Source organism: Miscanthus floridulus, chromosome 18 (assembly GCF_019320115.1).
Source record: "Miscanthus floridulus cultivar M001 chromosome 18, ASM1932011v1, whole genome shotgun sequence".
Classification (NCBI taxonomy): Eukaryota; Viridiplantae; Streptophyta; class Magnoliopsida; order Poales; family Poaceae; genus Miscanthus; species Miscanthus floridulus.
In genome coordinates, this window is record NC_089597.1 from 17,020,667 (window position 1) to 17,046,392 (window position 25,726).

At 43.4% G+C, this 25,726-nt stretch overlaps 1 pseudogene; it reads right to left on the reverse strand.

Moving 5' to 3' along the window:
• Positions 1-25,726, reverse strand: part of LOC136523369 (uncharacterized) — a 45,249-nt pseudogene that overhangs the window by 17,673 nt on the left and 1,850 nt on the right.

A 25,726-nucleotide genomic window follows, 5' to 3' on the forward strand; every position in this document is an offset into this window, starting at 1 on the left:
CACGGTACCTACGTGGGAAGACTCTAGAAGGGTCCAGAAGGCAAATCACCGAAGCGGGGCTTGACCCACTGCCATGTGGGGCCGGCCGGCCTGTAGGTGGGGCCGCCTAGCCCCTATGGGCACCACCTGTTAGCCTGCTTTATATGTTGGTTCCCCACCACCTTTGCGGATGCATCTAAGCCGTTGCTTAAGTCGAATTGATCCAAGGGCTCACGTTGGACCCTCAGGGCTATATATACTAGCCCCTACCCCCTCCCTCAGTTGAGATCCTAAAACCCTAATTCATATTATCCTCATGAGGATCAAAGCAGCTATCAAGAGAAGATTAGACCTCCATAGGATCTAGTCTTTAAAAATAGAGAGATGGAGAGTAAGGGAAGAGTTTGGAGGAGATGTCGACCTGTCGGTGCTCTCTCTACGGCTTGTACCTTGGCAGAAGTGAACCTTGCATCTGAGATTTCCCTGGTAATCCACTTCTGATTTAAGTAAGTGACATGTTTATATTGTTCTTTTGGTTTGCGAGTCTCTTTTGAGTGCTTTAATCTATTGGCCTTAGGTTAAAGGATTATTCGTAGTGTAAGTGTGGTGCTTAGACTTGGGTAACTCGTCGATGTACCCTACATTCCAGATCAATGGTAGCTCATGAGGGTGACTCTTATAGCCTCGTTGAACCCTCTGTAGTCCACCTTTGGAAAGATGTTCTAAATTTTAGACAACTAGAAGAAGAATCTCTTGGTACATCGTGGGATCGTTTTAATGAACTCATCTTCACTAGCCCAGACCTTACCATTCAAGACCCTATACTTCAACATTTTTACATGGGTCTTAGCAAGGATTCTAGGGAATCTCTTGATGCAGCCTCTAGAGGAGCTTTTCTCTCATTTGTCTGCTAGTGAAGCAAGGTCTATGCTTAATATAATTAGTGGAATCACTCTCTGCACTAGCATTCATAATGAACTCCTTGAGAAAGAGAATGAATCACCTCCCGAACAAGAAGAGGAAGTTTTGATAGCCAAATCACAACCACTCCAATCCTAGGATTTAGCTATCAATCCTAAACTATCAATACCCTAAAATCCCCTGAGAGAAGAAGGAATTCCACCTTTAGAAATCCCTATTGAAATTAAGGATGACCTTCTTGGTGCTGATTTTGGGAGAACAATAAATTCTCATCTTCATAAGTGACCTTCGAGCGAATATAATTCAAATCCTCTCAAGAAGGGATCTCTTAAGAAGCGTCCTTATTCCCATATGGGACATTGGGAAGAATTCCAGGATGGCATGTCTAGTGATTCCATAGAAGGATAGCCAAGCTATTTAGAAGCCAATCCTATCTTCTCCCCTTCTATGCCCACATTAGATGTCTCATCTGAACCCATCTTTTAACCCATCCTTGACCCTGATGATCCCTCTTATGCTCTTTCTCCTCAGTCTCATGATGACCCTAGAAATCCACTAAGACAACCAAAGCATAGGAATCATGAAGGCCACAAGGAAGACCAAGAAGAGCAACAACAATGACTGGAGGATATTAAGAATTTATGTGCCATTGCCATTGAACAGATGGATGAGATTTTAGACAAGATCAACCTGAGAGTTACCAATCCAAGGGAAATCCTAGACAATAAAATGTCCAATGAATGTCATAGGCATGGAATGATGGAGACAATGTTTTTGCCTATAGACATTCATAAAGAAACACCCTTAGAGATTGAAAAGGAAGATTTCATCAACGAACATGGAAGTTATTTCATGAACACCTCATCAAATCCATGCTCTCATGAGAAATCTCCTAAATCAATTGGTCTTTCCAACATTGCCACACATGAGATCCTCAACCCCCTTATACTTTTTGTTCATAAAGACTTTGAAGGAGTGGTTATAGATGCATATGTTTATCATAAATATTGCAAATCTTGTAGGCATGAATCTTGAGATAGGTACCCAAAGGTTGGTGTTGGAGGGGAAACCACTTCACCAATTAGAAACGCAATTCGAAGGTTTCCCAAGGACAAGCTTATATCCTAAAACAAGCACTTTCAGGAGATAACATGAGCTTTTACCCTTTTTGCTATGATGCCCTTGTGAAATAAGCATAGAAATGTACTCATACATATAGGATCAGTGGAGGGAGTGACATTGCTAGAGTTCGAGCTCAAAGGAGAGGAGGCTCCACAGGAGATCCCATAGCAGGAGGTTCCTGAAGGAGAAGGACAGGTTGAGGAGGAGCTGCCCGAGTGTCCTGATCATAGACCCTTGGCCTATCTAAAAGGCAAGCCCCAGAGCATTCTAAGTCTCCTATGTTTTATAAATGCCAACTTGAGTTCTTTATGTTTGATGTATTAGGTTGTAGGAATTGATTGGAAACACTTGATGCATATGATCTCCTTGTCTAGAAATATATCTTGAAAGCCTATGTAGGTCCAGGATTGAATAAATGCTTAGTCATGCTTAGTTCGGTAGAAGTCGAGTGATTTCCTGTCACCTGTGAGCTATAGGTGGATACCTGGTCACGATTGGCCATATTTGGTATCATGGAAAAGAACCATATGATGATGTAAATGGAGGCTGGGCGGAGTCTAGGTTGTAGGATGACACTTGTGATTCCGTCTAAGCCACTTAAGGACCGCATTGTTGTTGGTCCTTAGTCATTTTGAACATAGCCTCTCACTTAGCTGGCCAGATAACTCGTTCCAAATGTGAAGCCGAGTAGCTCAACTCAGGCCGGGCCTCATTCTATATAAGTGCGCACACTAGAGGTAGTAAGGATGTGCGAGGAGCCAGATGTAAGTCCAAGGGCAGGCCAGGCCTGATCGCCCTAGCAGGCGGTCAGTCCCTGAGTGTGCAGCGCTGATCGAACCCATGAAATAAGTCTTGAGTTGTACCAAAGGTGACCCAATGTGACCCCGTCAGGGGAAGTGTGGGTTTGTGTTAGGATTTCTGCCCAGCTGGTTGCAATCAATTGGAATCGACGTCTCTCCCGGATAGTGAGAAACTTGACTGAGCTTCCTTCTATCTTAGTAAGTTGATGAAAGTGAAATGGTTATGATTATGATACAATAAATGGCTATGGTTAATAATGTGATGCTACATATTTGTATAAACATGTTTGGCATAGGTTAGTTGCTAATCTAGAGTGAATACCTATAATTAACTTGATGACCAAATTATAAAATGTGTAGCTCAACTAGTGGCTTTTTATGCAAAATGTTGTCAAGCTAGCTCCACTTATAAAGCCTTGCATGATCCTTGGTTTTGCTTTATTCTTGGTTTATGACGGGTAAGTCTAGCTGAGTGCCTTCTCATACTTAGGGTTTATTTCTCACTTGTTGCAGATGGTACTGTGTATCATGGTTATTGCAAGAACTGCTTCTCTCCAGCGGTGGATGAGTGAGACCATGGGCATGGTCCTTCTATATTAGTTTGTTTAGGTTGCTTTTGTTGGACTTGATCATGGAACTGGCATGCATCTAAACTGTGTGTGTGAGATTTTTTTTAAAACTATGTTGCTTCCGCTACTAAATTTGAACTCGTGTTGTAATAATTATATTTGAACTATGATGTATGTTGAACTACTTATGAACTTTATGTAACATGTGACATGTATGTTCAATCATGTATGATCTTGGTTTGTATGTTGGTTATGAATCGAGGTTCTTTGTGACACTCGATGGACTACCGGGTTTATATGGGCCGAAGTATGACAGTGTGACCGCCCCGGTGGTTGCTATTGTACTTGTGCTCTTATAAATTGGTCGGTTCTGCTATAGGTATGGTCTCTATAGCACCGGACACAAATTTCTCATAACTAGATTAGAGAGTACTAGGTGAGCCATCAATAGTTTCATGTGGCATTATCTGTGGAACGACAGTAATTGATTCTTCCAATGATGTAGTGTCGGGCAACTCCTCTGATGATGCAAAATGTGGATCTTGCAATGCCTTTCCAGATGCAAACTCAGCAGCACCTACGACAAACTTCTCACAACTAAAGATGGAAAAGCTAGACAATCCGGAGTTATGTGACACTGTTCCTAAAGTGATAGTCATCAACTCTTTTGAACTTTTAGTAATCATCTCTTCAGATGACCCAATAGATGAAGCTGATTGCCGAAAGCCATTGCAGGGAGTGTGACTCAGGGGCGACATGCCTATGCTGCCACAAACCCACCACCATAGGCCACCTCCGACCACCGCTGCCGCTGCTTCGCTAGTGGTGGCGGCAGCCCACTATGGCACCCAAAAAGGCTTCCCCACAGCAGCTGCCTCCTCCCTCTTCCACTCCTCACCTTCTCTTTCTCCTCTGAGCTATGAACTTTCTGGCAGCAAGGACGGCCACCGGCAAGCATGGAGCAGTAGATCCGAGCTCCCTAGACATGGATCCGGTGCCCTAGCCCCAGATCTAGCATGCGGCGACCGGTGGGCGCGCTGGGGCACGTGTCCAGTGGTCTCTACCCTAGATCTGGCGTGTGGTGGCCAACTCGTGGCATGGCAGCACTAGGCGGATGAAGGCACCCAAGGGCGCTCGCCTATGTAGTGCTAGGACGGCTGACTCTAGCTACCTATCCCTATGTGCATGGTAACACTGGTGCAGCACGTGGAGTAGGGTCACGCTCGTGGCCGGCACTATCTACGGGCGGGTGGTTTGACCCACGATTCCAAGGCGTGCTGCTCTGCCATGGTGTGTTCCTAGTGGTGGAGGCTGAGCTCAGGGGCCATTCATCGTTGATGCCTGCACGGCCATGGTGTTGGCGCTGGTGTGCTTCAATAAGGACGTGTTCGTTGGGCCAGTTCTCATGGACCCCACTGTCACCATGATGGTGGCGTCCATATCCTCGTCGAGCTCTAGATCCTAAGAGGCACCGCCACACGTGCTCAATGCCCTAGTGGACGCCATGCAGAGACCACTGGTCAACGAGCACTACTACACTCGCACCTTTCACAACCACATCGTTACCCACATCGCAGTACAATTTTGGTCTTGATAGTAAGCTGTCGACAATGATTGTCATAGCCTTTATCATTGTCATCTAGGACCGACTGTGGTGTAAACAAACACCGCTGATTGTCTTATGATCCATCCGTGATTAGGTCCTTACTTCCATCGCATTGGAGCATGACCCGGCTATGAATGTACACTAACACCGCCGCATTGGCCAATGATCCGCCTGTGTTGAGGCTATCAAAACCATCGTGTGATCACATCAACCGTCTATGTAGTGGAGTGGTCACCAGCACCGTCGCCTTATACTTTGACTCGACTATCAGCGGTGTGGGTTCACTGTCGGTTCGACGGTTGAGATGCCTATGTAGAGGTTAACACCATCATCGCTTCAGCATATGATCTATAACACCCTTGGTGTTACGCCCTAAACAAATTACCAAACCATGTCATGAGCATCATGTTTATGTGATAATGCATGTGATGGAATGTGTAGATAACAATTTTGTAACTTTAGATGATCAATAAAAATGTTAAATGGTAAGCTATTCCATAACTCATATGTATCAAGTAGGGTTTAAAACTAATTTTTATTGAACAAAAATGCTATAGAACATATATGTGGCGCTTAAATAAAGTTTGGAATATGAACTTTGTAGATGACAATGAAATACTTGCCGTGGAAAAAATAACATTGCTAGCCAACATTTATAATAGCCTAGAAATGCAACTTGAAATAAAATTCAACTCAAGGATATATGCAGCAAGACAATGCAATGTTTGGCGATTTATTTTGTGAAATCAAGTTAGGAGGTGGTGTCATGTTTTAGCTCAGGTTGGTAGCCTCATATGCCATCTTGAGCGTGGTGAAGATGGTTAAGGTCCAGAAGCAATCATTTAGTTGTTATAGGTGCTTTAATACATGTGCATGGCACGTTCTCGGGCTGGCTTGCTGGGTGGACGCGGTCACCAAGCTCGGGCGCTTGACGTTACCATGCTGGTCGTGCGTGGTTGGCCATGGTTGCCTCTAGCCTGGCTGTGGCCCGGCCGCCACTGGCCCGGCCACATGGAGCCACCGCTGATGTTGCCTGCCCCACCTCACACCGTGATGAAGCTACTGCCGGTGCCATCACCTCATCGTCACGTCCGTGCACTACTACCCTACCTTGCATTGTCGCTACCAACGCCACTATGATGCCATGCTACGCTGCTGTAGCTCGCTCTGCCACCGCGTGCACGTGGGCGGTCCCAGCTGCGCTCGCGCTGTCGCCTTACCTTAATGGTGTTGTGGCCGCGCAGGCCACACCCCCACTTGCCTCCTCATGCGTGCATGTGGTCTGGTCATGTGTCGCGTAGCGAGTGCATAGACACGGTCGCTAGTCTAGCCGACCACTAGCTGCCAAGGTGAGGATGGCCAAAGCTCAAACCCATCTCTCTCTCCCTCTACTACCATCGTCGGAGCTGTGCTAGCACATTAGACAGCAAGAAGTCATCTCCAATCAATTCCACCCATCTACAGCCCCTCTAGTGAGTTCTCTAGCTACCCAACCCCACCCAACCATGAAGGAGGCACTATCAAGCTCCAATTTGGCACTTTTCCTACCGTCATGCCAATAAGGCCACGTCTAGTCATGGACGAGGGTAGTCCCCCTACCGTTCGCCCCAAGCCAATTCACCTGCACTACTAGCTTTGCCTTGCCTCGCTCACCATCTTGCGCATGCCAGAGGATCCGCTACCGCCTCCCTGTCACCGCTAACATGATCGTGGCACCGTGGTGCGCTGCCACACGGCTCGGCCACATGTGGCCACCTTTCCTCCGACATCCTCCACCCCAACCATCACCTCGTCCTGGTCCACGGTAGTCTCCTAATGCTCACGCGCTAGCCAATTAGGTCCGTAGCATCCCCATCTCACCGGAGCGGGTGTACCACCGCCGTGGATGGCGATGCATTGCTGCAGCTCACCCCAGCACGTCCCACCACCCTATGGTGCTGCTTGGTGTAGGAGGTTCGACCGTAGTTGAAGGTCGGCCCGACTGACGGGCCAGCGTGAGCCTTTGGTGGCCGGCGCGGTCGTGCCGTGTCACCGCCCGCCGCGCCACCGTGCGCTAAGTCGCTGGGGGTGTGCACGGGTGAATTAGGGAAAGGTCAGGGGGTTAAGTGAGAAGGCCTGTGAGAGGAGGAAATAGTATTAGTACCTTGTTGTGATTTGGAAGAAGTTTGAGGCCTCGTTTGCATAAATGCTAGCGCGCGCGAGATTCCCCCGCCGCGGGCCGTCTCGCACTGCAAGCTGGCCTCGCATGGGCCACATCCGTGGGCCTCTGTGCGCTCATGTGTGCGCACACTGTGTTGCGTGGGCCGCGCTTGTCGGTCGCACAGGAGATTTAGTTTTCTTTTTCATAAGGAATTAGTAAATAGTTTTCTAATTTAACTTCTGAGCTGATCTTTGGTAATTAATATAAATTCGTGTAGGTGTCCAAAAACTGCGAAACAAATTTTGTTAGGTTCCTAAAATTATGATCTATCTGTTGGTGTATTTAGTTCATACTTATATGTGTTGATATTAGGAGTTATTAAATCATTTGAGAATGCTTAATATTATTAAGTTGATTATTGTAGGAATTTCTGTGGTGAGTTGGTGATAGTTTTGATCCTAAAATTTTTACAGCGGTTTCATTGTATTATTATGTGTTCATTGTAATTTTTGTAGCCTTAGAATAGACTAAGCATTAGGGTAGTTAGATGCTCTATGTTTCAATATACATTAAATCATTAGTAGAAATAAAGATATATCCTTGGTTTGCTAAGCTAAATGTTTGTTAGTTGAACCCAACACCTTGCTTGATGAAAATGATAGTTAGCTTAGTATCTTAGTCATTAGAGCTAGCTTAGTATGCGTATTCTTATTTTAAGAGTTGTTGTTGCCTAAATGCTAAGTGTTGCATCATCATCGCATGCATGTAGAGAATGAGTTGGTGGAGATAGTGACCACAGACGATCGTGAGTTAGAGGAGATCATCAAGGAATACGAGGAGGAGATCCTCATGAGGGAGGAAGTCCTAGAGCCACCACCGACTGACTTGGCTGACACCGCGCCTGCCCAAGGCAAGCCTCAGTGCATAACCCCTTATTTTTTATAATCACTATATATATGTTATGTGCATTTACATTACACGAATCTTATGAAAACCACCTACATAGATATAACTGTCCTATGAGTCCTACTAGTATAGGTTCGAGTAGCTGTTATGCTTAGGCTTTTGGTAGCGTGAGTAGTCTGCCGTTACTCACAATAGGTGATTATTATAATTACTCGCATGATAAAAATGATGAAAGCAAAATGGAGACCGGGCAGGGATGTGGTATGGGTATTGGTGGGTGTAATAGGTTACGTCCTGTGGCCAATGGGGCTTAACTTGGTTACACTGTTTTCCCTGTCCGTGTCGATTGAGGACCGTCCATTGCTGTGGATGGTAGTCAGGTCACAAAGTTATTATGCTGAGCACATACTTCCTTATGGGAGCGGGAAGGCTCATTATGCTCTTGTCATGGGTTCTGGCTCTTTCTAAACCGATTGATTGGAGGCGGGGAAAGGTGGAGGTCTAAGCACCATATTGAGACCAAGTCTCAAGTGTGGGGGCTTGGAGTCCAAGTTTGGATGGGGACCTAGACCCCGTAACAGGAGTGGAATGGGTTGGTCTTATTTGTGCCTGGGGTACAAATGGGGCATGTGTTTCGAGGTACCTAGCTAGGATACATTGGTTCACGAATCGTTGTTTCTGTGAGACGGTATGACTTGACTATGGTCTAGCACCGTAGTAAGAACTTGAATATGAAAGATGGTAAATTGGTTCTGATTGCTCAACCCTTGCTTGAAAGTAGAATAGGTGCTTACCTAGAATGGTTAGCTAATGAAGTAATCATGACTGCTAATTAAACTTGATCTTAAGGATGTACTTCTAGTAATGCTTTTCACAAACAAAAAGAAAATAGCAAACCCATATTGCCTATCATACCCCTTGGAGTCAGGAAACTATTCCCACTAGTCGAGTAAGTCTTGCGAGTACATTGTGTACTCAGTGTTTATTTTACACAGTTGTAGGTGCAGCTTGAGGAGTAGCTCTTATGTAGAGGATTCTTCTGGTGGGCACAGATGGATCCTTCTATCATTTCCGCTAGATGTTTATTTTCATTCTGCTATTTCATTATCACACTCTGAACCCTGGTATTGTAATAAATAATTTCCAAGAACTCTTGTTATACAAAATGGACTAAGTATTATAAGCACATACTCATTATTAGATTCTAAAGGTAAAACATGGATTGATTTGAGTTCTCCTGTGGGGTGTGCTCGATGGAACTGTCCGATGTAGCTAACTTTTGGGGTGCTTAGTGTCTAGTGGAAGACGAGCTCCTCCGAAAGCGTGTTATTTCGGGTGGTTCTACCACATGATCCGCCAGTACAAAGGTCATTGTCATGTCGCCTTACACCATGATCCACCTTTGATGATCATTTAGTCGGTGTCGGGTTACTAAAGGATTCGGCGGTAATATACTTTTGATTCCTGCTGAATCATACTTATAGTGACGGTGATAGAATTTCATCCTATTTCACAATAGTTACTAATTTAGCCGGGCCCTTAATAGCTTCATGAACGCAAAGCATATTGATATATAATCATTACATCCATAAATCATGTTCACAAACAAGAGTACTTTTTACAATAACAATGGACGCTACCATAATATCTTTCTCAACTAATGTCCTAACACAAGTGGTACATAGAGCATACTAAAGGTACTGATCTATACAAACTTACATAACAAAATGACGTAGCTATGCTCCTTCTATGTGGCACTCCTGCTTGCAAGGCAAAATGAATATAATTAGTGCATCCTTTGGATTGGTAGCCATTGCACCATGGAACCCCTCTTATTCATCTCTGATCCACAACCTGAATAAAGTAGCAGAATTAATAATATTGAACATACCATTCCTTTAGTTAACAAGCCAAAATTGGCCTATATATAGATAGAATGAAAACAACTCCCTACCTAAACAAAGATTGTTGTGACGATGAAATGCAGGAAATGCACCTTTACTGCTCTGCTAAAGACTCCATGAACAAGGGAACAAAATGAAGATAGTAAGACCTGTTCATATGGAAACACCCTCTTGATCTAAAAAAGCAGATGACATGGGCATGGATGACATGAACCTTTCTGCGGTCCATGTCATATGCAATCAATGCTCTATCTTTCCCAACAAGGAAAATGAAATTCTATTCTAGGTGAACTGTAATCACTCTGTACTCCTCATCACAAAGCTCAGAACCAACTTTAATATTCATGTGTCCAAACAGTTCCTCTGTGTCCACAACATGCTTCAAACTCCAGTTATTAGTACCATAGTTTTCAAGTATCCACACTAAAAGCCAAGACCTATTGTGAAAATCAGCAGAGCACACACACAGGTGACCTAATCTTGATGGATGGACATTTCATCACCACCTGGTTTACGAATTGTCCTCCATGTATTTCCCTCCATATCCACAGCAACTATCACAGAGTACTCAAGAATGTGCATAAAACTATTAAGAAAAACACTTCTTGATTTTGAATGTAGAACAATACTACCCTTATCCCATTCAGATTCCTTAAAGATCCATGTTGTAGTTTTAGATGAGTAGATCTCCACACCTATGCATGCACCCTCCACCTCAACAAATTCAATCACATGGAAGTGCAAGGACATTGGGTCAAAACCTAAGCGAGCCTAACCAACAGAACGGATGCTATGCGGTAGTACATGCCATTTGTGGGTCGCCGGATTGCAAACAACATAGCGACGTAAATCCATCAGGTCTAGCACACCAGCAAAGGATGAGGCCGCTGCAATAATTTGAGACTAGAACTTTTTTAAGGAGGAAGGGCAAGAAGGACAAGGAGGGTTGTTCACCGATGATGCTGGTGAAGTGGCGATTGCCCTTCCACCAGCTGCCATAGAAGAAGCCGATGATAGTCTATGAAAGCTTCTTACGTTGATAGGAGTCAGAGATGACGGGCCTCTAGGAGCGACAGACACACTTACAGTAGCACAAGGACCAAGCAGGGAGGTAGCTGAAGATGTCGGCAAGCACATCGTCTAAGAGGTTGTCCACTGCGTTCCTCATGTTGTGGACCTCCTTCATCAAGGACACCACCAGCCAAAGAGATGAGGCCACCCTGCCATGGAATTGCATCAATAAACATTAGTAAGGAGATGAGTTTTGAGAAGGGACGACGATGCAAGTAAGGCATTGTTACACATGCCTTTGGATTTGGCAGTGATGAGCACGAGTGGCAACACCAGTGACAGCAGCAGCTCATGCGTTGGTGGTTCTGTGCGGGCAAGCCAGTTATGTGTACCGACACGGAGCAAGAGCTGAGAAGTGGTGATAAGCAGGAGTGGCGATGACAAACAGAAGCAATGAGGACAAGAAAAGCTATGTGTGTGGGGGAGAGGGAGGGGGTGGCAGCGGGGGGAAGGGGTTAGGGGGTGTTGGGGCAGGGATTGCTTGCTCTCTGCGTAACTTTTACGCCACGGGCGAATCGAACTTTCATCAGTTCCGCACAGGAGGGTTCAAACGCGGGATTGGAAATTTGGCAACTAAGCGGTGGTGAATGCACAGTACCATCACCGGCGGCTAAGTCCTATTACCACCCGGAGACCACCGTATGATATGGTGATGAACACTAAGACACACAATCTTAACGTTTGGCATTGAAACAAAGCGAAACTGCGCACTTAGAAAACTAACAAAAGCACAATTCCAGTACTCAGATTGAAAGGAAGCCAACTTGAGTTCGATGCTGAATAATAAAGCACACAGATTTGGGTCTGTTTGGTTGGTGACCAAAAAAGTTGCCATGTCTAACCTTTGGCAAACTATGACCGCTAGAGAAAGTTTGGTGAGCAAAATTGAAGCCACACTTATGGCAAAGTTTGGCAAGAAAATGAGTCTATGACGTATGGGACATGGTGCTAAGAAAGTGTGGCACGCCATAGTTGTGGCAGCAAACCAAACAACTGCCAGAAAAACTATGACATGACTAACTTGTGGCATGGCACGTTTTGGTCACGAACCAAACAGATTATATTGAAACAAAGCCAAACTACGCACTTAGAAAACATAAGGAAAGCACAATGCTAGTACTCTTGGATTGAATGGAACCCAACTTGAGTTCCATACATTCATACCAAATAAGTAGGTGGACATTACCAAGCGAACAAGCATGCCGAAAGCTAAAATGTAGATACTAATTAGGCCGACACTATGTAAAAGTTAAAAGGCCTTCATATGTACATCATTGGTTGCATAATTAATCATTCTCAATGCAGATCCTAGTCAACCTCCATGGGATCATTGTGAATCTCCATAATATCCTACAGATCGTTGTCGACCTCCATGGAATCGTTGTCAATCTCCATGTCATCCCGAGCCTTGACCACTACAACCCTATCCACATCCATTAGTACACTTTCATTTAGCTCATCGACTTTGTTCACAAAGCACTGATTCGGTGAACCAATACTGAGGACAATAAGGCTCACAAGCTGCACTCTAGGGATATACAAGGCCACAAACTCTAGAATGAGAAGATGCATTTTCATCTACAGATCCAACAAAATTACTGTAGCTAGGTTGGAGGTGAAGGAGCAGAGAGCACAAGAGAGCAATACAAAGGAATATAAAATCCGGTGAAGGAGCAGATCTAGTGTAGTTACCTTAGATCCAGATGGAGTAGAGAAGCAGGGATGATGCGCTGAAGATTTATGCACCAACGAGGTTAGAGGTGAAGGAGTAGTGAGCACGCGAGAGGCTGCCTTTCGTCTGATGCTAGCAGGGTGAAGCAGAGTGGGGAATGGATGTGAGGAAGGTGTGGTAGGACCGTAGGAGTGTATATATAGTTCAATAAATTGGTTGCCCCTGTACCAGGGCCTAGTGTCCAAGTAAGTAGGATGCCTCCAACACATCAATTGATACTTGGATCTACTATCATTTACAGTTCAATAAATTGAACACCTAGTTAATCACCTTGCATTTAGTTCACAATAGTTGTATAATAGTGATAGATTTCAGTCTGACTCATCAACTGATACTTGGATGTACTAGCATTTACATTTCAATAAATTGAACACCTAGATAATCACCTTGCATTTAGTTTAACAATAGTTGTACAAAAGTGACAGATTTTAGTCTGATACATCATAAATTGATACTTGAATCTACTATGGTGAACTAAGCAACTTGCCATTGAACATACCAAGAACTAAGGTAAGTACAAAATAGGTGAAAGAAGAACAGGAAGCACATTTCTTTCTCAAAGGTACAAAATCTTCCATCATCTTTGTAGGAACCCTGGCCATTTCTTCAATCTATGGCATAATCTCTTCCTCCACCTGCAGATGTTCTTCATTTGTTGTAACATTGGCCTCTGCCTTCTGCTCCTAAATCTTGTTACATAAATCCAAAATCAAAGTCCTCAGAAATTTTCCACATGGGGGATCGTGCCACTTAAAGAACCTGCAATCTAAGTCGGGCTACGAAAAACCAAATTACCATAAGTACAGCGGGATTTTAGCATTTGCATTGAGAAAATAGAATGAACAAGAAAGAAATTAAGTTACATTATTTGCCCTCTAGTGTCTGTGGTACCGACGTCCTAGGTTTCCATCACTCCACGAAATCCACCGAGGCGTCTTCAAGCCACAGTGACACAAAAGTGGTGGCTGGTAAGAGTAGGGGTAGTTCTCGACATGGCATGGGATGGGTGCCCCCTCCTATTGTAGCCTCCTCTGCTAGAAGCCAGTGTTCTTCTCATGACGGTGCCCTAGGATGGTGCCGACCATTGGGAGGAGTTGGAGCTAGATGTAGCCATGGAGCAATAAGGGTTCAAAGTGTTGCACACTCTGAGTGAAGAGGTCGGCACAGGTCTTTTGTCTATGCTTTTGCCTCCCACCAAGGCGCCAAAACATCCTTCAAAACCCTCGTAGTCCTACCAAGATGAAATGTTGTGTCACCGCCGGTTTAGGGTACTATCTGCCTGTAGAAGAAGGCCTATTTTGGATCCTCTGTGCTTACATAGAGGTGTACACGTGGACCACAATCAAGACCAACTGAGTCAATTAATAGTTCAACCGAAGTAATAGTTCAACGATTATGCAGTACTCATACATACTAATCTAGAGGTTTCATCAGTACATATAAACTTCATTAACACAAAAGTTTCACAAATTCTAAAACTTAATATCGGATGGATTGGCAGTTGCTAAGGTACTCACTTGGTTGATGCGATCCCAAAAGCCAAAGGTAGTGAACCATAGCAAAGATGATAGCATCTCCATCCATGGACACATTGTATCTATAAAGTATGTCTACTTCCTGTTCAGTCCTGCAAAACACAAAAATCTCTCCACAAACAGAGTCTTGAACGATTCTTGTCAAATTTTGTGGTCCGAGGAGGTGACGAACAGTGGCTTCAACAATCAACAATCAGTCCGGGTGAATGCTCCATCCCCAAGTAGCAAACAACATCATCTGGGGGCCTGGTGCCACCCCTAGCCACCAAAAGGCAAGGTTGCTCGCATTGTAATGGCTTCTTCCAAAGTAAGACATCTGTTGCAATGAAAAAATTCCTAATATGAACAAAATTGATACCAAACCCAAAACCAATTGGAACCAAATGCAAATAGTGGGGGTGACCAAATCCATCTAACCTTCATGGGGCGTTGTCCACGACGATAATGCAAAGTGCTTGAGGCAGGGCAAGTAAAGGCGGGTGGGAAGAATGAAGATGAAGCAACTAGTGGGGAGAATGAAGATGAAGCAATGGGTAGAGAGAACTAATGGCTTCATATTGGAGATTTTTAGTGGTTCCAATAGCCGCCAATGCGCCAACAGGGCTGAGGGGAGTTGGGGAATAGATCGGTCCAGATTGATTGGCAGCGAGAACGGACGGTACGGGATAAGGTAAATAGTATTCGTATTAAGCCGACCATTGCCACGCTAATCCAACACTATAATATGGTGATTGTCAGCAGTTGAACTGCTATTAGATTCTCTTAGAAACAACCGGAACCGTACATAATAGTTTTTACTTTTCATTCATATATATACAGAAAAAGAAAAAAACATTCATTGCATAGCAATATCTCCTGGAATATAGCAAGGTTCAAAGATAGGTAGCAAGAATAGCAGTAGGAAACATAATATTTCAAAGAACTTTTTTCATTACATATATAGATAAATACAATTTGGATGACTAAATGATTGTACTCGTCCAAAAACATCATAACTAACATAAACTATTAAAACTACTTATACTAACTATAAACTATTTAATCTAAATATGATCCTCTAGATCATGCTCGCCTTGCTCGCTTGGGAGGAGGCAAGTCGAAGTCAGAGTTAGCGTCATCGTCGTTAGAGTCAAAGTCGTCGTTGGAGTCATTGTTGTTGTCATTGGCGTCAGCGGTGTCCTCCTCCTCTAGGTCCTCCTTCTTGGAGCTCCACAGAGGACTATAATAAGAAGGCATCCAGTCATTGAAGGAGACGTCCTCCTCAGAGGACTAGTGGGCTAGCAAGTCATCCTCGCTAGATGACGAGCTGCTTGGAAACTTGATGGGGCTGTCCAACATTTTGTTTGCAGACTGGAAGAGAAGGGGATGATGAATGAAGAAGTGGGGTGGTTTCAGAGGGCACCAGCTTGAAGAATATGTAGAGAAGTGGGTATGGCTCTTTGGCTTCAGGCGGCGAAAGTAATGGTGATTTGACAGCCATGGAAGTTGAGGGCATTCAACACTCACACTAAATTTTTACCGCCGGTTGACCAAACACTAGTTTTGGACCGCCAGCCAAAACACGTATCCTAGTCGTCCTGGCTTTTCATGCGATGGAGGGAATGCAACCCCAATACCACTGCCGCATCTACCATTAACCCGTCGGTGGCAATAGTTTCAACTATCGGTTTCCTTCCTTAGGAGGCCTCTCTATCGGTCAACCGATGGTGGATGTATCACACCATTGCTTCTATCGCTACGACAGTAAAAGTGGCAACTGTGATAAATCAATCTATAGTAGTGGAGATCCACGCACGGGGTGAGCTCCACGCGCTGTGCGCACCCGGCCCGTGCCTCCTCGTGCCCACGCTCGGATCCATGCTTTGCGCTGGGCACTACGACCACAAGGAGGTGGTGGATGCGCTCCTTGCTGAGGGCCTCATCAAGCACCTCCTTTGCCTAAGACGATGGGCTATAGTTCATGGGTTTTGGGAGCTTAGGCAAAAGCCATGCATGACCCTGTCTGTGTGACCGATGGTGATGCCCTCTAGCGCCGTTTATTCCTTGGAGGCGTCGATGTGTAGGCTGCCCAACCCATGACTATAGTATTGTCCCTCTCCTCCTGGTGAAAACCTAGCTCTAGTTATCTGGAGCCAGTGGTGGTGGTGTCAACAACGTTGTGTCCCTCTTGAGGGTGCCACTATGGAGGGATAGATTCTAGCTCTCGCTATCGCGATGGCCAATTCGTGCTTTTTGCATCTGCTAAGCAAGTTCTGGGATGCAAGCCCTTATGGGCTTGGTGCTCTATTCATCGATGGCGGTGTCCGTGGACATCACTCTCCTTGAAGGCATCAATGCAAGCATACCCACTTCAGTGAGTGCCCCCATGCGTCCTTGTGCTCTCCTCAGTTGCTCTCCTCCCCATCTTGTTGTTGGTATGGCTACCCTCCTACCCCTTGGCCTCTACAAACACTACTTGCTATCAGGTGCTCGCCACCAATGGCTTGCTCTGTCATTCTCTACATCACTTGAGTGCTTCGCCTCATCATATGCTGGGTGGTGGGGACCTTGATCTCCTCTCTAGATCTCCTCGTCCTCCTACTGACGACCCTCCCCCTTTGAGACTTCCTTCCCCCAAACGGCGTTGGCGGGCGTTGGTTGGAGCTCAAGTGCATTCTTAGGCAATGCTACTCATGACTGCCTCCTATTGGCTCTGACTCAATGCCTTGTAGCTTCCTAGCTGCCATCTGTTGGATCCCACTCAATACCTTATAGCTGCATGTGATGTGGAGCTCTTTGAAGTATGTCTTTGGTGGTGGCATAGGTTAGAAAGTTGTGCTTGTAGTCGCTTCGGCCAGTAGGCGGACTTGGTAGCTAAATCATGTTGTGTTTGTGGTTGTTCTGTTAAGTGTTGTATTCCCTCTCTCCTTATCATGTACCTCTTAGAATTTTATATTGGGATTGGCACCATGCCCTTCCACCTCCTGGCTAGACCAGCATCTATGGAATGAAAATTCAGGTGGGGAGGCCTTTCTTGCCCCCGATGTTGACCTCAAAAAAAAAGAAAGCCATTGCAGGTGGTAAACTTGTCCAAGGATGAAACATCTAGGTCTTGCAGTGCAGGTAGGGATTCCATAGTACTGAAAGGTCCTAATATAGCTAGAGGGGGGTGAATAGCTTATTCAAAAATCTACAAACTAACTAGAGCAATTCGATTAGTATAACAAATAGCAAAATGCAAACTTACTCTAGCTCTACAAGGGTTGCAAGCCACCTATCCAACAATTCTAGTTGCTATGATCACTAGACACACAATTTGCTATGTTATTACTCACTAAGAGCTCTCACACTTGCTACACTAAAGAGCTCCACTAGATGAACTTAAAACAACAAAGCAAGCTCTCAATTCTAATTACACTAAAGAGCTTGCTACAACTAGTTTGCAAGAATATAAATGAGTGAGTAGGTTGATTATACTACCATGTAGAGGAGTGAATCAATCACAAGATGAATACTAAATCAATCACCGAGAGAATTCCAAAGGGTAAGAGAACCAATTTTTCTCCCGAGGTTCACATGCTTGCCGGCACGCTAGTCCCCATTGTGTCGACCAACACTTGGTGGTTCGGCGGCTAAGAGGTGTTGCACAAACCTCGTCCACACAATTGGACACCACAAGAACCTACCCATAAGTGAGGTAACTCAATGACACAAGCAATCCACTAGAGTTACCTTTCAGCGCTCTACCGGGGAAGGCACAAGACCCCTCACAATCACCATAATCAGAGCCGGAGACAATCACCAACCTCCGCTCAACGATCCTCGCTGCTCTAAGCCATCTAGGTGGCAGCAACCACCAAGAGAAACAAGTGAATCCCGCAGCAAAACATAAATACCAAGTGCCTCTAGATGCAATCACTCAAGCAATGCACTTGGATTCTCTCCCAATCTCACAATGATGATGGATCAATGATGGAGATGAGTGGTTGGGCTTTGGCTAAGCTCACAAGGTTGCTATGTCAATGCAAATGGCCAAGAGAATGAGCTAGAGCTAGCCATTGGGCTTAAATAGAAGCCCCCCGAAATAGAGTCATTGTACCCCTTCATTGGGCATAACTCGGGGTGACCGGACACAGGACCCCAGCATCCGGTCGCCCGATGCTTGCCACGTGTCATCAGCTTCAAACGATTATCACCCAATCTCAACGGTCAAGTGATGACTGGATGCGTCAGTTAGAAAGTGATTGGACGTAGGACCCTGGTGTCCGGTCGTTTCCAGTAAGGTTTCAAACGTGAGAAATCACGACCGGACACGTCTGGTCAAGCTCGACCGGACTCACCCAGCGTCTGGTCACAAGACCGAGACCGCGTGCTCACTACTTTCACTGACCAGATGTGCCGGTATAGTAGAGGCCAGCGTCCGATCACTCTAGTGAAACGCTGTCTTTTCTATATAGGGCGCTAGTGGCACCGTTGGACTGTCTGCACTCTACGAGCGAACACTCCGCCGGTGAAGTTTCTAACCCTTGCTCAAATGTGCCAACCACCAAGTGTATCACCTTGTGCACATATGTTAGCATATTTTCACAAACATTTTCAAGGGTGTTAGCACTCCACTAGATCCTAAATGCATATGCAATGAGTTAGAACATCTAGTGGCACTTTGATAACCGCATTTCGATACAAGTTTCACCCCTCTTAATAGTATGGCTAATGAACCTAAATGTGATCACACTCGTTAAGTGTCTTGATCACCTAAACAAAAAGGCTCCTACCATTTATACCTTTGCCTTGAGCCTTTTGTTTTTCTCTTTCTTCTTTTCAAGTCCAAGTACTTGATCATCACCATGGCATCACCGTCATCATGTTATGATCTTCATTTGTTTCACCACTTGGAATGTGCTACCTATCTCATGAACACTTTAATAAACTAGGTTAGCACTTAGGGTTTCATCAATTCACCGAAACCAAACTAGAGCTTTCAATCTCTCCCTTTTTGGTAATTGATGACAACCCTTTCATAGAGATACGAATTGAAATTCAATTGAATCCATGTTGCTTGTCCAAGCATATTTACTATGTGTAAAAGGATATGGACAAGTTTCATGAATCTCATATGGTAGCAATCGCTCCCCCTACATATGTGCTAAGAGTTTGAATTATAGCTTGCATATATGCTTAGATAGGAAATAAAGGAGACAATATCTACCAAATGATGCTAAGGTATAAGAGATGGACCTTTAAAGCGTGATACCAATCGGAGTGCACCAATATACCATCCTTAGCACCATTAGTAACTAGACATACATAAAAACTAGAATACCCTATGAGATCAACATTAAAAGCAAGGGTCTAGTTTCCATAGAATAAACATAAGTCTAGTTACATAACCTATGCATGCTAGTATTTCATTTCATCATTCAAACCTATAACTATCATACACCACACAAGCATGGATATTGAAATTTAAAACTTGTGCTTATGCAAGCAAATATAAGAATATGCACATTCAAATGCAACATACAAGTTTATGAGCTTGCTCCTCCTACTTGTGTGTAATTTTGATGATTGATCCCCTTACAATGTCATTTCATTTGTTTGCTCCCCCTATCTTACTATCTTTGTGGATTTCTCTCCCTCTTTGTCAACAATTAGCACAAAAGGTGAGCTCAAATTTTAGATAGGTTGGGATAAAACCATATGAAGTGAGGATCATTTTCTCAATTTGGTTCAATCTAGATTACTTACAAAAGACATTTAACTCGGTTTGATCCAAGGACAAGCTTCTTCACACCTCCAAATAAGGGTTATCTTGTACCATATTGAGTTAAACACTTAGAGCTCATTTTCTAGATCAAACACTAGGTTTACAAGCCCACAAACATGTCATATGCTACCACTAGATCATTTTAAGCATACAAGCAATAGTGGCACCACACAAGCATCAAATTCATTTGAATTTTATGAATGAGCCTATTCAAATGTGAAATATGTCTAGATGCACTAAACATGTCCTTAGCAAGGATGTATGCCATGCCAATCAACTTTTACCTTGGATTGCTCGAAGGAGAGGCATGTCATATAGGTGGGGGGTGCATCAACACATATTGGAGAAGTCAAGTATGTTCAATTCATTCCTTAGCTTGCAAAACCTTTTTTCATCAAGTGGCTTGGTGAAGATATCGGCAAGTTGATCATCGGTGCCAACACTCTCAATGCAAATGTCCCTTTTTTGTTGGTGATCTCTTATGAAGTGATGACGGACATCTATGTGCTTTGTTCTTGAATGTTGAACTAGGTTGTTGGTGAGCTTTACGGCACTCTCAATGTCACATAGCAATGGCATTTGCTTGAATTTGATCCCAAAGTCACTCAAAGTAGCCTTCATCCAAAGTAATTGAGCACAACAATTACCGGCCAAAATGTACTCCGCTTCGGCGGTTGAAAGTGCCACACTATTTTGCTTCTTTGATGACCAAGACACAAGTGATCTTCCCAATAGTTGACATATGCCTAATGTGCTCTTTCTCTCAACTTTGCATCCCACATAAATCGGAGTCTGAATATCCAATCAACTTAAATCTTGCTCCTTTGGGATACCACAATCTAATATTTTGTGTATGCTTCAAGTACCTCAATATTCTCTTTGTTGCATTCAAATGACTTTCTCTTGGTGAGGCTTGAAATCCAGCACACATGTATACACTAAACATCACATCTGGCCTTGATGCGGTCACATAGAGTAGGCTTCCAATCATAGACCGATACATCTTTTGATCCACCATGTTGCCACTAGCATCACTATCTAAGCTTCCACTTGTCCCCATTGGTGTACTAATAGCTTTAGCATCATCCATTCCAAACTTCTTGAATATGTCCTTGATATACTTGCCTTGACTCATAAATGTGACATTCTTTATTTGCTTGATTTGAAGATCAAAGAAGTAACTAAGCTCTCTAATCATGGATATCTCAAACTCACTTGCCATCATATTGCCAAACTTCTCACAAAAATCTTGATTTGTTGACCCAAATATGATATCATCAACATAGATTTGCAATACAAATAAGTCATTTCCACGCTTCTTGGTGAAGAGAGTGGTGTCAACCTTTCCCATCTGGAATCCCTTAGAGAGTAGGAAATCCCTCAATCTCTCATACCATGCTCTAGGTGCTTGTTTCAATCCATACAAAGCCTTTCTCAACTTATAAACATGGTTGGGTTTCTTTTCATCTTCAAAACCGGGAGGTTGCTCCACATACACAAGCTCATTGATGTACCCATTTAGAAATGCACTCTTCACATCCATTTGGTACAACTTGATGTTGTGGGCACAAGTATAGGCTAACAAAATCCTAATTGCTTCTAATCTTGCAACCAGGGCATATGTTTCTCTAAAGTCAAGACCTTCAACTTGAGTGTAACCTTGAGCCACTAATCTTGCTTTGTTCCTTATTACTATCCCATCTTGATCTTACTTGTTCCGAAAGACCCACTTGGTTCCAATTACATTATGATCCATAGGCCTCTCAACTAACTCCCATACTTGGTTTCTTGTGAAGTTGTTTAGCTCTTCATGCATAGCATTGACCCAATCAACATCCTTCAAAGCTTCATCTATCTTCTTAGGTTCAATGGATGGCACAAATGAGAAATGCTCACAAAATGAAGCCAATCTTGATCTAGTTTGCACACGTCTTGAAATATCACCAATGATAGTGTCCAATGGATGATCTCTTGCAACATTGGTTGGTTGAAGCACTTACATTTGATTGCTTGTATTTGATTGATAACTTGGTTGAGATGATGAACTAGCCACTTGTTGTTGATCTTGCACTTTGTCATCACTAGTCCTTGCTTAAACTTGATCATGAGAACCACTAGCTTGCACATTTGAGTTAGAGATCACTTGATTCTTGTCATCTTCAACATCAATCACCTCTCTAGGCCTTATATCACCAATGTCCATGTTCTTCATTGCATTGACCAATTGAGTGCCTTTTACATCATCTAGATTCTCATCTTCTTCTTGGGAACTATTTGTTTCATCAAATTCCACATCATGAACCTCCTCAAGAGTACCACTAGCCAAATTCCAAACTCTATAAGCCTTTCTAGTAGTGGAGTAACCAAGCAAGAAACCTTTATCACATTTTTTTAAATTTGCTCAATCTAGTGCCTTTCTTCAATATGTAGCATTTGCAACTAAATACCCAAAAGTATGTTATTTTGGGCTTTCTTCCATTCAATAGCTCACAAGGTGTCTTCTCCATCATGGGGAGACAATAAAGTCAGTTGCTATAATAGCATGCCATGTTGATTGCTTCGGCCCAAAATGAGTGACTCACATTGTACTCACTTAACATTGATTTTGCCATATCAATCAAAGTTCTATTCTTTCTTTCAACTAGGCCATTTGATTGTGGAGTGTACTTGGCCGAGAATTGATGTCTAATTCCAAATCCATCACACAACTCATCAATTCTTGTGTTCTTGAACTCACTTCCATTGTCACTTCTCACTTTCTTGATGATTGTTTCAAACTCATTGTGAATGCCCTTGACAAATGATTTGAATGTTGCAAACACATCACTCTTGTCAACAAGAAAGAACACCCATGTGTATCTAGTGAAATCATCCACAATCACAAATCCGTATTTGTTTCCACCAATGCTAGTGTATGAGGTTGGTCCAAACAAGTCCATGTGCATCAACTCAAATGCCTTAGATGTGCTCATCATGCTCTTCTTAGGATGTGTATTACCAACTTGCTTTCTGGCTTGACATGCACTACATAGCTTATCCTTCTCAAAAGTGACATCTTTCAAGCCTCTAACTAAGTCATGCTTGATCAACTTGTTTAATTGTTTCATTCCAACATGATCAAGCCTTCTATACCATAACCAACTCATGCTAGACTTAGTGATCAAACATGTTGACAATTGAGCTTCTCTAGCATTGAAATCAACCAAATATAGATTCTCATATCAAAATCCTTTAAATATCAAGTTAGAGCCATCTATACTTATGATCTCTACATCATCCACACCAAATATACACTTGAAATCAAGATCACACAATTGAGCTACCGACAATAGGTTGAAGTTCAAGCTCTCTACTAGTAGCACATTGGAAATGCTTAAGTCATTGGATATTGCAATCTTACCAAGACCTTTGACCATGCCTTTGCCATCGTCACCAAATGTGATACTATCAATCCCATTGCTCTTGTTTTCATTGATTGAATTGAACATTCTTGGATCACCGATCATATGTTGGGTGCACCCACTATCAAGCACCCAATGCCTTCCTCTAGCTTTATAATTAACCTATAAAAGATCAATTCTTTTTAGGTACGCAAACTTGCTTGGGTCCTTAAAGGTTAGTTACCAAGGTCTTTGGTACCCAAATGGCCTTCTTCTTTGGGCCCACAATTGGTGTACCAATGAACTTAGCCATTATACCATTGGCACCCTTAACAAGCATGTAACAAGAATCAAATTTGATTCAGGATACATTAGGTTGTTTGTTCTTGTTAGTCTTGTAATATTGCTCTATATGCCCAACTTGCTTGCATCTATTGCAAAACCGACCATTGCCCTTCACAAAGCTAGCTTTGGGAGTGACAAAGGCCGCCTTGCCTTTCTTAGGGATATAGCCTAATCTCTCTTTGTTGAGAGAAAATCTTTGGCTACCCAAGCACTTTAGCAAGCGGGTATCTCCACCATAGGCATTGCCTAAGGCACGAGTGAGCTCATTTACCTCCTTCTTGAGGGTCTTATTTTCCACCATTAGTGAGGCATCACAAGTGAGACCATCACTCAAAGGTGAAGTAGAAGTAGTAGTGCTAGAAGAAGTGTTAGTGGGAGCAACTACAATGGGCTTATAAAAAGATTCATTAAGAAGATCACATGTTAGTCCCGCATCACAAGACATGATCACTTGCTCCTTCTTGGCCTCCTCCTTCTTGACTTGCTCGATGAGAGAGGAGTGAGCTTTTTTAAGCTTAGAGTGAGCTTTGCCAAGCTTTTCATGGGCTTCCATTAGCCTCTCATAAGTGGCATTGAGCTCATCAAGAGATTGCTCAAGAAATTTGACTTTCTTGTTCAATTCTTTGCACTTATTTTTCTTCATCTCAAAGCAAGTGTGCACTTGCTCACACATATCCATGAGCTCCTCCTTAGAGTACTCTTCATTGTCATCATCACTCCTACAAGCATCACTTTCATATTCATCATCATCACTCACATCATATTTTACCTTGGTAGGCTTTTCCATGAGGCATGTCGATGGAGTGTCGAAGATGGAGTGCTTGTTGTTGATGGTGATACTTGCTAGTGCTTTCTTGATAGATTTCTTGCCATCATCACTAGAGTCATCACTATCTGAAGAGCCATTACTATTCCAAGTGACCACATAGCCTCCACCATTCTTCTTCTTTTGGAAGGTCATCCTCTTCTCCTTCTTTTCCTTCTTGTCCTTCTTGTGCTTCTTCTTCTCATCCTCATCATTATCACTATTGTAGGGACAATCCACTACAATGTGATCGGGGCTCTTGCAATTGTAGCATCTTCTCACATATTCTTTGCTTTTGGCGTGATCTCTTCTCTTTCTTGCACCATAGCCCTTCTTCTTCATGAACTTGCCCATCTTGCACACAAATAGAGCCATAGCCTCATCATCAATATCACTAAGATCCTCATCATCACTTGATTCTTTCTTGGACTTGCCCTTGTTCTTAGATGATGAGCTAGCCTTAAATGCTACACTCTTCTTCTTCTTATCTTCGTCTTCCTTCTTATCATCCTTGTCAACCCCCTCCCTTTCCACACGGTATGTCTCTTGTGTCATGACATCACCTAGTACTTAGTTAGGGGTAATTTCCTTCAATCCTCCTCTTATGATAAGCAATCTCAACATCTCAAATCTTGGAGGTAGACACATTAAGAACCGATGAGAGACATCATCATCCTTGATCTTCTCCCCCAATGCCTTCAAATCATTGACAATCACTTGCAATCGATGGAACATCTCTGGAATGCTCTCATCATCCTTCATCTTGAAGCTTGTCAACTTATCCTTGAGGATGTACAACTTGGCACTCTTCACCGCCGGTGTGCCCTCATATGTTTCCTCCAATCTCCTCCATACCTCATTAGCTTTTTCACAATCATTGATTTGCTCAAATACCTTAGAATCAATGGCATTATATATGGTGTGGAGAGCCATTGTATTGCATTGCTTGTTGGTCTTGTCTTGGTTGGTGGGATTGTCGGGATCAATGATAGCATAGTCATTCTCAGTCACCTCCCATACTTGATCATTGATTGAACCAAGATACATCCTCATCTTTCTCTTCTAATAATCATAGCATGTGCCATCAAAGAATAGTGGTTTGCCCCCCATATGGTTGAACACAACTTGAGCCATAATTTGACACCAAGGTTGTTAAGCCTTTAAT